Source organism: Haliotis rufescens, unplaced genomic scaffold, assembly GCF_023055435.1.
Source record: "Haliotis rufescens isolate VD_foot unplaced genomic scaffold, xgHalRufe1.0.p SCAF_7, whole genome shotgun sequence".
NCBI classification, from domain to species: domain Eukaryota; kingdom Metazoa; phylum Mollusca; class Gastropoda; order Lepetellida; family Haliotidae; genus Haliotis; species Haliotis rufescens.
The window spans coordinates 37958417-37973243 of NW_025964361.1; the positions used below are offsets into that span (position 1 = coordinate 37958417).

Genomic DNA, 14827 nt, shown 5'->3' on the forward strand with positions numbered 1-14827 from the left:
TGATATTTTGCTGATATGAGTGCGGTGTTAAACTACAATGCATACAGAGTACAACACAGTTGTCTGTTGATAAAGTTGTGGACGGATATTTGCCATTTACATCAATCTGTGTTGTGTCCCTTCACACCACCATCCTGCCACACACCAAGTAGATTTTGATTTATTACCATGAGAAAGCTTTGTCTGACATAGCCACGCCCATTTCAAGTGATCAGGACATTTTCATAAAACCAAATAACTGCAATTGTTATGATGAACTATGTCTCAATCCTTTCCCAAGTCTTTGATAATGTGACGCTTGTTGATAACAGTGTTAAAGAATGTTTCACAATGTCCCCGCCCACTCCCAGGTCATCTTGACCTGGGAATGATCTTGCGAGGAATACACACTGCAACTCAGGTCAGCTGACAGTCAGGTCCTGTGTCTATGGCCAGTGTGGACCCTCCCCCGCGATGCCACATCACCTCATTATAACACTGGAGCTATGTTTACCCGACAACTGATGTATGTGACTTCATCGTATAGTTTGTGTTTACAGAATCCTAAAGAAACATGTCAAGCCGTTTGTTATGATCTTTTTTAAACTGGTGCTTTAGTTTTTACTTGATTTAATCCAGCTGAACTATTCCTGAACAGGTGTGTTCATCTAAGTAACGATGAGCTATTGTTCAGCAAGAAAAACCTTATTTAACCTAAATATACTCTCGCAAACTAAGTTCAGGCGATAAAGGTTTTAGGTCTTTGAAAGGCATTTAGAAGTGATTTAATAAGGAAGAGACTAAATATATGGATGATAACTTCTTTATTATGAGGAACACACTGTTTCGGAGTATATGCCTACTCCTTCATCAGGTCATTCACCTCACGAAGGAGTAAGCATCTACTCCGAAACAGTGTGTTCCTCATAATAAAGAAGTTATCATCCATATATTATCTTCCTTTGATAAAGGTTTTGTATTTGGTTTTTGGATCCACCAGTGTGAAAAATAGCAAAATGAAAATAAAATTAAGGGGAGGGGTTAAAACTGTGAGCCTTAATCTTTTTTTAAGATAAAAACCTTGCAACAATATGATATTTGTGGCAGGCAATTTCTTTTTTTTCAACAGCCTGAATCTTAATTACTCTTTTAAAATTTTCTAGGGCAGTTTAATTTTTTGGATAAAGTCTCAGGGAAACCTCAGAATATAGTTATCATCTTAGCGCTACAGCTGACATATGTCCATGAGGGATGCTAGTTATCATCTTAGCGCTACAGCTGACATAACTATTATGTCTATAAGGTATATGGTAGACATCATCATCTTAGCGCAAAGATGGAAATGAGAGCTGGGAGACTTTTTCAGCAGTACAATGCCATGTATCAGTGTATGTTATTTCCATATAAAGGCATTCTGAGTTTGTTGTATTACTGAGGACTGTGTGCTGTGAGAGGTGTGAGCCCACCCACCTCTGTATGCCAACCTGACTTGTGACATTACCCAAGATACGGGTAGTTGCCTGTTTTATTACCTGCACACATCTGTAAGGAGTGTGAGGCCTTGTCTGCATGTAACTAGCAGTAGCCATGCTCTATATACAAATCTCTACACAGGGTACATTTTTTTTTAATAAACCTGATTCAACCACTGTACCTCATTATAAAGTGGTTATTGGGAGACATGCGTTATAGCAACATATCTGTGGCCTGTGTGGGTGTATATGATAACCGACCAAGCCTTGTCACCCACCCATGAGATGTATACCAGTAGCTGATAAAACAGCCCACTGCAGGTACACTGTCTGGTTTAAGGATTTTGCAACTGAAATAATTAACATGATGTGACTCTTATGATTATGATGCTGCTGCAGTTAAGAATAATATTGAAACCATATGAATGAAATGACAAGGATGGTGGTTGTGATTATGGCAATAACAATAATGAATAATGATGGAAGGATTATCTTAATGACGTTTATAGAAATCATGTGACCCCTTGCCTTTAAAGTTATGTCAATAATAAAATGATGATGATGATGGTGATTTACTTACATTTTTAATAAACTCAAGTTTTCCAATGACAATGTTTTCCCACATCTCAAAAAAATATCATGAGCTGATCTCCACGATCACTTAACATCGGAATTATTATTATTATTATTATTATTATTATTATTATTATTATTATTATTAACAGCAAGGTGATCAACACAATCTTTGCCAACTTACCAACCCCCGCACACCTGAACAACGCCACCCCTTTGGGCTCAGGGTCACTTTTCCTGATATACAGCGATATGTTAACATTCGTCATGCAGCCATCTATCAATTCAGGCGATTCATTCTCAGTGTTTTGTATAGCCCTTGCAATGCCACAGTTTTTTACTTCCACCCCAGGAAAACATCACCTCTAGCTCTCCCTCATTATACAGCATTTTAAGGCAACAGGTCACATGACCATCTATACACAAGTTTGCTGACACTGTGTCACCCTCTGTCACTCCATATACCAACCATGCCGATCCACCCCTTTCCTACCCCAGATAGTTACCCACCCCTTGACTCCAATCTCTCCTCGCTATAACGCCAATCACTCGTAGTATGGTCACATGACAATCTATACCTATGACTCTAACCAGTGCAGGCTCTCAATAATGAAAGTAGGTGCACTCTCTCAACAGGTGTGACTGTTGCATTTTATGTAAGTAATTCCAACTTGTTCCTTATTCACATCAACGACATGAACAGTCATTTTTAGTGACACTCACTGATAGTACCATATCTACTTTTCAAACTACCATAATTTGCATAGTATATACAGGTGTATCATACAGCGTCTCGCTGTCCTACCCTGTCAGGCTACAAATGTCGCAATATTTTGAGTGTTGCAAAACACAGAGGTTAACTTAGAGTGTTCAAGAATGAGGTACATAGTGTACCTCAACATATTGTTAACAGCATGCTTCAGATTGTTTGGGGCACAGGGCCCAAGTCGCCAGAATTTGCTGTGCAGAGTTATGTCCCTTGGGCATGCCAGAATCCTATGATTGTGAGTTTGAATCCCGGTTCACCTTGATTTTATTTCTAGGTTTGTCAGCAACATACCTCAGCCCTTGGGTTTCACCAAATTTGTAAATATCTGAGACCGGCACCGCTTTGGGCTTTCCTTCCATATGAAGTTTTAATTGGTGTTGAACTCACTCACTCACTAACTCTCAACCAGACTCACTCACTCACTCACTCACTATTGTTTTGTATATTGAATCTCTGAAGTTAAAAACAAGAAAAGTATAGTTACACAAGTTGTCATGTGTAATCTATTTTTGGGGGGTGTTTTTTTCATTTGAATCAATATTTGCTGTGTCCCCACATCACCCCCCACCCCCCTACACCCCCACCCCCTACACCCGCTGGGGATTATTAATGTTTCTAGTATTACTTTGTTTAATGTCATAGTTAAGAATCATGTTAATGAAGCTGTGATTCAGTGGCATTAGTTTGTGTATTACAACCCAGGAGTAAAATCAATGTAATAGCAATGACACACTGCCAGGTGAGTGAGTGAGTGAGTGAGTGAGTGAGTGAGTATGGTTTTACGCCGCTTTTAGCAATATTCCAGCAATATCACGGCGGGGGACACCAGAAATGGGCTTCACACATTGTGCCCATGTCGGGAACCCAACCTGGGTCTTCGGCGTGACGAGCGAACGCTTTAACCACTAGGCTACCCGACCGCCCCACTGCCAGGTGAAGTGAGGTGGAATGGGGTTTAACATTGCTATGAAGATTATTGCACTTATGTAGCGACGAATGTGTGTGCCTGGGTGCGTGCGTGTGTGTGTGTTGGCTGCTTGAACCAGACTGACCTATCCTTGTTTTAGCCCCTTAATGTCGATCTCCAGGCAGGGTAACAACAAGTACCATCTTTTAAGTCTTTTGGTGTGATGCAGCCAGGGATCGAACCACCTCCCACTCTGTGGGCAGATGCTCAATCCACCAGACCAATGAGGTGGTCGATGTACTACCTCTCAATGAGTGAGTGAGTGAGTGAGTATGGTTTTACGCCACTTTTAGCAATATTCCAGCAATATCACGGCGGGGGACACCAGAAATGAGCTTCACACATTGTACCCATGTCGGGAATCGAACCCGGGTCTTTGGCGTGACGAGCGAACGCTTTAACCACTAGGCTACCCGACCGCCCCTCCTACTACCTCTCAAAGATACACAGAAGCAGTTTCCAGCTATTGTCAGTGGGCTGTATTTGGCTAAGATGCTATGATATCATTATAAACTACTGTTCACAGTGATGTAAGTCGCAGTCCCCAAAAAATACCGGTATCCTTTTACAGATACATATTATATAGAAGGAAATATGTTGAGGTCAAAACAAGTGATGGAGTATGGTTTTATGCCCCTTTTAGCAGTATTCCAACAATATCACAGTTGGGCTTCACACATTATACCCATGTTGGGGATCAAACTCGGGTCTTCGGCATGACAAGAGAGCACCTCAATCACTAGGCTATCCCACCACGCCTAGGTTGAAGCTAAGAGTTTAACGGAGTACTCTCAATAGTCAGTTACATTGGGTCCGCCTGACTCCCATTGCTGCAACTATTTGTCACATACATCTGAGGTTTGTGGGAACGGCCAAGAGTAGCGGTAGTTAAAAAAAAATATCCAATCAGTGTGTTACATGGAACACATGATCTGCCATATGGATACAGTGTGAGCGCTTCCTCATGATCACCATGGTAACTGATGATTCCATACTTTAATGACACCTGTGTTGGATGTGCTACTAGATGACAGGTCAAAGTGCTGGAGGTGTAGCCATAGGAAGGCCATGTGATTGTATCACACCACCACCCAGCTGTACAGTAGGAGATTGTATCACTACACCACCCAGCTGTACAGTAGGAGATTGTGTCACACCACCACCCAGCTGTACAGTAGGAGATTGTGTCACACCACCACCCAGCTGTACAGTAGGAGATTGTGTCACACCACCAACCAGCTGTACAGTAGGAGATTGTGTCACACCACCACCCAGCTGTACAGTAGGAGAGTGTATCACACCACCACCCAGCTGTACAGTAGGAAACTGTATCACACCACCACCCAGATGTACAGTAGGAGACTGTATCACACCACCACCCAGCTGTACAGTAGGAAACTGTATCACACCACCACCCAGCTGTACATTACGAGACTGTATCACACCACCACCCAGCTGTACAGTAGGAGACTGTATCACACCACCACCCAGCTGTACAGTAGGAGACTGTATCTCTATGTATACACCACCCAGCTGTACAGTAGGAGATTGTATCACTATGTATACACCACCCAGCTGTACTGTAGGAGATTGTATCACAACACCTCCCAGCTGTACAGTAGGAGACTGTATCACACCACCACCCAGCTGTACAGTAGGAGATTGTATCACACCACCACCCAGCTGTACAGTAGGAGATTGTATCACAACACCACCCAGCTATACAGTAGGAGATTGTATCACACCACCACCCAGCTGTACAGTAGGAGATTGTATCACAACACCACCCAGCTGTACAGTAGGAGATTGTATCACAACACCACCCAGCTATACAGTAGGAGACTGTATCACTACACCACCCAGCTGTATAGTAGGAGATTGTATCACACCACCACCCAGCTGTACAGGAGATTGTATCACTACACCACCCAGCTGTACAGTAGGAGATTGTATCACAACACCACCCAGCTGTACAGTTGGAGATTGTATCACACCACCACCCAGCTGTACAGTAGGAGATTGTATCACTACACCACCCAACTGTACAGTAGGAGATTGTATCACAACACCACCCAGCTGTACAGTTGGAGACTGTATCACTACACCACCCAGCTGTATAGTAGGAGATTGTATCACACCACCACCCAGCTGTACAGGAGATTGTATCACTACACCACCCAGCTGTACAGTAGGAGATTGTATCACAACACCACCCAGCTGTACAGTAGGAGATTGTATCACTACACCACCCAGCTGTACAGTAGGAGATTGTATCACTACACCACCCAGTTGTACAGTAGGAGATTGTATCACTACACCACCCAGCTGTACAGTAGGAGATTGTATCACTACACCACCCAGTTGTACAGTAGGAGATTGTATCACTACACCACCCAGCTGTACAGTAGGAGATTGTATCACTACACCACCCAGTTGTACAGTAGGAGATTGTATCACTACACCACCCAGTTGTACAGTAGGAGATTGTATCACTACACCACACAGTTGTACAGTAGGAGAATGGCATCACTACACCACCCAGTTGTACAGTTGGAGATTGTATCACTACACCACCCAGCTGTACAGTAGGAGATTGTATCACACCACCACCCAGCTGCACAGTAGGAGATTGTATCACACCACCACCCAGCTGCACAGTAGGAGATTGTATCACTACACCACCCAGCTGTACAGTTGGAGATTGTATCACGATGTATACACCACCCAACTGTACAGTAGGAGATTGTATCACTATGTATACACCACCCAGCTGTACAGTAGGAGATTGTATCACGATGTATACACCACCCAGCTGTACAGTAGGAGATTGTATCACTACACCACCCAGTTGTACAGTAGGAGATTGTATCACTACACCACCCAGTTGTACAGTAGGAGATTGTATCACTACACCACCCAGCTGTACAGTAGGAGATTGTATCACTACACCACCCAGCTGTACAGGAGATTGTATCACTACACCACCCAGCTGCACAGCAGGAGATTGTATCACACCACCACCACCCAGCTGTGCAGTAGGAAATTGTATCACTATTTAACACCACCCAGCTGTACAGTAGGAGATTGTATCACAACACCTCCCAGCTGTACAGTAGGAGATTGTATCACTATGTATACACCACCCAGCTGTGCAGTAGGAGATTGTATCACTACACCACCCAGCTGTACAGTAGGAGATTGTATCACAACACCACCCAGCTGTACAGTTGGAGATTGTATCACTACACCACCCAGCTGTACAGTAGGAGATTGTATCACTACACCATCCAACTGTACAGTTGGAGATTGTATCACAACACCACCCAGCTGTACAGTAGGAGATTGTATCACACCACCACCAAGCTATACAGTAGGAGATTGTATCACTACACCACCCAACTGTACAGTTGGAGATTGTATCACAACACCACCCAGCTGTACAGTTGGAGATTGTATCACTACACCACCCAGCTATACAGTAGGAGATTGTATCACTACACCACCCAGCTGTACAGTTGGAGATTGTATCACTACACCACCCAGCTGTACAGTAGGAGATTGTATCACTATGAATACACCATCCAGCTGTGCAGTAGAAGGTTGTATCACTACACACCCAGCTGTACAGTAGGAGATTGTATCACTACACCACCCAGCTGTACAGTTCGAGATTGTATCACTACACCACCCAGCTGTACAGTTGGAGATGGTATCACAACACCACCCAATTGTACAGTTGGAGATTGTATCACAACACCACCCAGCTGCACAGTAGGAGATTGTATCACTACACACCCAGCTGTACAGTTGGAGATTGTATCACTACACCACCCAGCTGTACAGTTGGAGATTGTATCACTACACCACCCAGCTGTACAGTAGGAGATTGTATCACTACACCACCCGACTGTACAGTTGGAGATTGTATCACTACACCACCCAACTGTACAGTTGGAGATTGTATCACTACACCACCCAGCTGTACAGTAGGAGATTGTATCACAACACCACCCAGCTGTACAGTTGGAGATTGTATCACTACACCACCCAGCTGTACAGTTGGAGATTGTATCACAACACCACCCAGCTGTACAGTTGGAGATTGTATCACTACACCACCCAGCTGTACAGTAGGAGATTGTATCACAACACCACCAAGCTATACAGTAGGAGATTGTATCACTACACCACCCAACTGTACAGTAGGAGATTGTATCACTACACCACCCAGCTGTACAGTAGGAGATTGTATCACTATGTATACACCACCCAGCTGTACAGTAGGAGATTGTATCACTACACCACCCAGCTGTACAGTAGGAGATTGTATCACTATGTATACACCACCCAGCTGTACAGTAGGAGATTGTATCACTACACCACCCAGCTGTACAGTAGGAGATTGTATCACTACACCACCCAGTTGTACAGTTGGAGATTGTATCACTACACCACCCAGTTGTACAGTAGGAGATTGTATCACTACACCACCCAGCTATACAGTAGGAGATTGTATCACTATGTGTACACCACCCAGCTGTACAGTAGGAGATTGTATCACTACACCACCCAACTGTACAGTTGGAGATTGTATCACTACACCACCCAGCTGTACAGTAGGAGATTGTATCACAACACCACCCAGCTGTACAGTTGGAGATTGTATCACTACACCACCCAGCTGTACAGTTGGAGATTGTATCACAACACCACCCAGCTGTACAGTTGGAGATTGTATCACTACACCACCCAGCTGTACAGTAGGAGATTGTATCACTACACCACCCAGCTGTACAGTAGGAGATTGTATCACTACACCACCCAGCTGTATAGTAGGAGATTGTATCACTACACAACCCAACTGTACAGTGGGAGATTGTATCACTACACCACCCAACTGTACAGTAGGAGATTGTATCACTACACCACCCAGCTGTACAGTAGGAGATTGTATCACTATGAATACACCACCCAGCTGTGCAGTAGAAGGTTGTATCACTACACACCCAGCTGTACAGTTTCCACACTGTACACTATAAATCTGTTGTAGTAAAGTCACCATACACCAGTCAGCCCTGGGTCATGCAGGGTGGCTGTATATTGATTATCGTTCTACACATAGATACTGTCAACATGTGTTGCAGCTTCAGGATTCATGTCCAGTCCCGCTCGGCGCCAGGTAGGGACTATTGGTGTCACTGCAGTCTGGATGAACCCTGTAAATCTGTTACCATACACAATTATCCAAGTAGAGCCTAATCCTGCATATGAAACTAATCAGCTGAGATATACTGTTGAGAGAGAAGGTACCACGCTTCCACACATTGTACACTGCTCAACTTGATGTCATGGAAGCAACATTGGATATAGAGATGTATTGCTAGGACAGCCGGTTTCATCTCCATGGACATTTGTCACATTTTTGGTCCAGCATGCATCAGACCAGCCATTTATCCATCCTTTGCACCTGCATTGAAACCTGTAACACTTATGACTGGGTTTGTACAAATCTGTATCACACAGAGCTGATTCCGTTGAGATGGTTTCCTGTACTGTTACAACTGACTTTGGTTTAAGTGGATAGCTGCATGTACCACACAGATAATATAGGATAGTGGACGTCGTCTGAAACACAACAGCTCATTGTGCAGAGTTGTTCCCCTTTGGAGTGTCAGGATCCTTTGCTCATGATTTTGAGTAATGTAGATGCCGATGAACTACATCTCTTTCCTCCCACACAGCTGATTTACTGTTTGAAGGCGTTAAACTCCAATCAAACAAGCGCTCAAATACAATACAATCAGAGATTGTTTGCTATATCCACCTTTATAACTGACTTGTCCGTGAAGATCCGGGTCAGTGCATGACTGTATATAAATATATATATATATGATAGGACCCGTGAAGATCCGGGGTAAAATAGGTCTTCAGCAACCCATGCTTGCCGTAAAAGGCATCTATGCTTGTCATAAGAGGCGACTAATGAGATCGAGCGGTCAGGCTTGCTGATTTGATTAATGCATGTCATCGTACCACAAGCGTAGATCAATGCTCATGGTGTCTATCTCATGATTGTCTGGTCCAGATTTGATTATTTACAGATATGACGTCATATAACTGGAATATTGCTGAGTGCGGCTTTAAAAACTAACAAACAAACAAACAAAATTATAAATGACTTACCTTTGATGTCTGCATGTTGAGGTACATATAACGGTTTGTTATATTCGTGACCCGTGAAGATCGGTGGTAGAATAGGTCTTCAGCAACCCATGCTTGCTGTAAAAGGCGACTAACGGGTTTTGGGGAGTCAGGTTCGCTGACATGGTTGATGCATGTCATCGTTTCCCAATTGCGTGGATCAATGCTCATGATGTCAATCACTGGATTGTCTGGTCCAGATTTGATTATTTATAGACTGCCCTCATATAGCTGGAATATTGCTGAGTGCTGCATTAAACAACAAACAAACATACAAACAAACAGTTTTATTTGTTTATTGTTTAATGCCGCACTATATGCATAATATTCCAGCAATGACAGTGGCATGTATGTAATTAGTTCTGGACCAGGAAATCCAGTGATGTTATGAGCACCAATCCTTGCTGTCGGGTACGCAGACAAACAACCATGACACCCAACCGGACCACCCGGTGAGTGAGTGAGTGATTTGATTTTACGCCGATTTTAGCAATATTCCAGCAATATCACGGCGGGGGTTACCAGAAATGAGGCTTCACACATTGTACCCATGTCGGGAATTGAACCTGGGTCTTCAATGTGACGAGCAAACGCTTCCCAATACATGAAGTCACATCTTATGACCAGTATAAATTGCTGTGGACCTATTCTAAACTTGAGGGGGCACGAGTGGCCCAGTCGCTGTGCAGAGTTGCGTCCCTTGGGCACGCCAGAAACCTATGATCAGGTTTGACCCAATCATGTTTCTCGATTTGTCAGCATCATACCCATGCTTGTACAAAATTGTAAACATCTGAGACATGCAGCAATCCAGGCTCTCTGCACATTTTAAGCTGACACACCGTGATATAACTGGAATACTGTTCAAAGTGGCATAAACTCAACTCACTCACTCACTGACTAACTCTATAGTCCCCCTGGGCCCTGATGACTGTATGTTAAGGCCTGTATGATACAATCAGGGAAGAAACAATAAGAAACCTAATCAGGGTGTTACACGATCCAGGTAGCCATGGCATACCAAAGGTCAAGGTTGTCCATTCATAAGGCTCAAAGTATTGAATGACCAGGGATTGCCTAATAGAAGTGATTGAGTTGCAAATTATGTAGCAAAGTAGTGATTCCTTCACATGACTGCCACACTCACAAGAACTATTAGGTTAATATTTAGCATCTTGACTGCATGTCTCTAGTTTCCCTTTGGTTGGCTCTCAGTTGAGATCGGTCATATCTCAAACTTTACTTTTTTTTATCTCGATAGCCGACGGGTTTCATTATTTATTTAAATGCTCCTTTTTTTATACCATGAGATCACATTATATTCCAATTTATCTTTGTAAATGGCCGAATCTCGCAAAGCTCAAAGTTTTGTTTACCTCAAATAATTGCTTAATCGTGAAAAATATCTCCAGATTTATAAGAATTATTAATAATGCTGTCAGAAGATGAGTACCACACTATAATCTACAATTTACCAAGTGATCACTACAATTTATTGTTTATGTTATAACTTTATATGTATTGTTCCTGTACCGCCTATGGTGGTTTGTTGGAATAAAACATTGATTGATTGATTGATTGTTATCACATTCAAAGGAAACTTCAGTTCCAAGGTTTAATTCAACTCTAAAATCCATCAAAAATGATACACTGAAAACTATCGATATTTATCACAATAGTTGCTTGCAATATCAATAATAATTGCAATAGTTTCTTTCAATATCAATAGTTATCGCAATAGTGATTTCCAGACCAATTACTGTATAATTTACATGTCATAAATGGCGTATCATAAAGACACAGGACACTTTATACATAATTAATTGTTTATCTTTACTTTACAAGGGATGCTTATTGTCAGGCAGGATAAATACATACCTCACTGTGATTATCTGCAAGATTGCTGATGAGGTGTTAAACAATATTCACTCATCATTATGGTGATATGTAGTTACTAGAGACTGATCAATCTTGTGCCTGCATACACAACACGCCCCTTGTCAAGCCTGACCCGAAGGCAGACTGATTCCCTTCAAATGTGTATTTGGGTCAAAAAGAAATTCAACTCAAATTTTCCTTCCTAATTCTTAATGGGAAATGAAAATAACTATATATTTCATCTGAACTTGTTTAATTCACACAGGAATTGCAAGGCAGAATTTGAATTTGAATTTCATAATTACAGAAATGTTTAAGATTTAAAAAAATGTCTAAGAGGTTCATGTTCAGCCCTATTAAATGCCAATAAATTTTAAATCTTAATTTAAAAATTGAGAAGTTTTGCATAACCTGCATAAAAATCACAATATGAAAGTGATATGATGTTACTTTTGTTGTTGAGTATACATAACTAGGTTCCCACCCGAGCCTCATTTACTTATACTCACAACACATGCAATGTATGTGCGTGTGTGCGTGCGTGTTTTGTGTGTGTGTATGTATGTATGTATGTGTCCCTTGAATAGGCTCTACACAATGAATCTCATTGTGTGCACTTCACTTCGACCTTTACGGAGAATATGCATGGTGATTTTATCACCTTGTTTGCTGAGTGGGTCAACCAAGCAGGAACATCGCGATAAGAGAGACAGCTCTAGACATGGCACAGGAAGTCAATTAGGACATGTTAATTAGTGGAGCTCAACACTATGTAGCCTCACTAGTTGGGGCAGCTACTGCAGCAGGGTGGGGCGGGGCTGGTGCATTCTGGGATTTGTTGTCATTGGCGACAGATGTGAGATACAAATCAATAACATATTGGGAGTGTCATTTGTCAGATGGCTGGTATTGAGGATATGTAGTGTTCCAAGTGTCTGTCATGGGGGGGGTGATGAGGTGTATGGAAGAATTTGAAATGAGGAGGGGAGGGGAGGGGGTGGAGAGGAGAGAGGGTGGAGAGAAGAGGGTGCACATACCCAAGTCACAAAGTGCAAAAAAAACACATAATAGGCTAGCCGGCTAAAAAGCAGAGGGGCAGTCCCCTGCATCATCCCTCTCTTGACTCTGGATCCCCCGTTCTTATTTAACACTCTTGAGAGAGTTTGGGGGAGACTTCTCCATGCACTGAGGCCCATTCTCAGTGTGTACATTGTTGAAGCTAATGATGGACCCAGAGACCATAGCAACATAAAACCTGGACACCATCATCACTCTGATGTTGAACTGATCTTCCAATAAGAACCTGGCTTATTTATACCATCAATGATGCTAAATCAGAAACCAATACTAAGATGATGCAATTACATTGATATTTAAAATTTATATTTTAATTCAAATTAAATTAAAAGCTTTAAAAAGTTCAAAATCGTTCCATGATAGCTGCATCATTTTAAATTCAAGAATTCCAACACAATTTGCTGTTTAAGGTTAATATTCATTCGTTCTTTGTCACATATTGAACACTTGTTAGAGAATGAATGGATTAAAGGGTGACTAAGCTCCATGTTCTGGGGCCCCGTCCATTCCAGGGCCCACTTGCAAAAAGTGATCTTAGCGCTAAGACTATCGTAAGCCTATTTAAAGAATGGAAGTTATGATAATCTTAGCGCTAAGATCGCTTTGTGCAAGTGGGCCCAGGTCTGTGCATTGTAAGTTGTTGGTAGTGCCATGTGGGAAACCGAGGCATGTTCTCAATGTATACTACTCAAAAAAAGTTAAGGACTACCTGGTTTCATATTATCAGGGACACTGGGGTAGTCTTGTGGTTAAAGCCTCCGCTCATTACGCCAAAGATCCGGGTTCAATTCTCCATATAGATAGCCTATGTGAAGCCTATTTGTTGTGTCATTGTTATTGCTGGAATATTGTTAAAAGCAGCGTAAAACCACACTCACTCATATTACCTATAGTTTATCTGTCATGGCTTGATGGATTAACTATAGAAACAGGAAAGAATTGGGTGGTCTTAACTTATTTTGAGTGGTATAATTAGGGTAATGCCCACGTTTAACTGTTGGATTGATCTATGTAAAAACATTTAAGATGGCAGAAAAACAGATGTGTGTGAATAAACTGGGAGAAGCTGGGACTGCCAGGTAGCTCAATCCTTGTCCACCTGGAGCTCCACTGTGAGCTGTATTCTCAGTATATCATGGGGCTCCATGGGAGGAAAGTCCAAGGTGATGCAGGTAGTAGATGCTTAATACTAACCACCACAAACTCCAATCTTCAGATCAGATCTTCCCCGGCTGCGACATACCAAAAGACGTTAAAAGATGGTACTTGTTGTTACCCTGTCTGGCGCTCGGCATTAAGGGACTAAAACAAGGACTGGTCGGCTCGGAGTCAGTAGACTGTGTCTGAGTGGGGTATTCATGTTAAACTGCGGCATGGTATCTCAGTGAGTTAGCACTATAAATCGGCATCAGTCCGGACTAGTACAAGCAGCCACACAAACACAAACACAAACACATACACGTACATGCACGTCGCTATATAAGTACAATAATCTTGGATGCGACGTCAAACCCCATTTCACCTCACCTCACCTCAGATCAGATCTTAGTTATCGCTACAACTGAACAAAGATCTGAGGACATCCCATTACGGGTCCCGTCAGACTGACCTTTTGCGAACTGTGACTGACCAGTGGAATGACTGACAGGAAGTTGACATTAGCCAATCAGAAGGCAGCTTTCTTATGCTTTACGTCATTCGTTTCAACCTGGCAACAACGCCTCAAAACAAATTTTGACAAATTCTCGAACATTATGGAATGGCTAACAGTTGTCCTAGATTGTATGGATTCAGTCGTAACACTCTAACTGTCGTTTGGAATACCCCGTGTTAAAGTTCTTTTGAGGTCGCATTTTAGAAAACTCATCCTGACTCGGCGACTGTCCCTTTCCTGATCTGGTAAGCGATGCT

At 42.4% G+C, this 14827-nt stretch overlaps 1 protein-coding gene across 3 annotated transcripts in view; it reads left to right on the forward strand.

The window, feature by feature from the left end:
- LOC124144161 (ETS-related transcription factor Elf-2-like) overlaps positions 1-14827 on the forward strand; it is a 131636-nt gene that overhangs the window by 45824 nt on the left and 70985 nt on the right. The window contains exon 1 of one of the 3 annotated variants that reach the window (XM_046513422.2): positions 2607-2680. The exons of the other annotated variants lie outside the window; for them this stretch is intronic. The gene's annotated coding sequence lies outside the window, so the exon portion shown is untranslated. Of the gene's footprint in view, positions 1-2606; positions 2681-14827 lie in introns of those variants that run through there. 3 annotated transcript variants of the gene reach the window in all.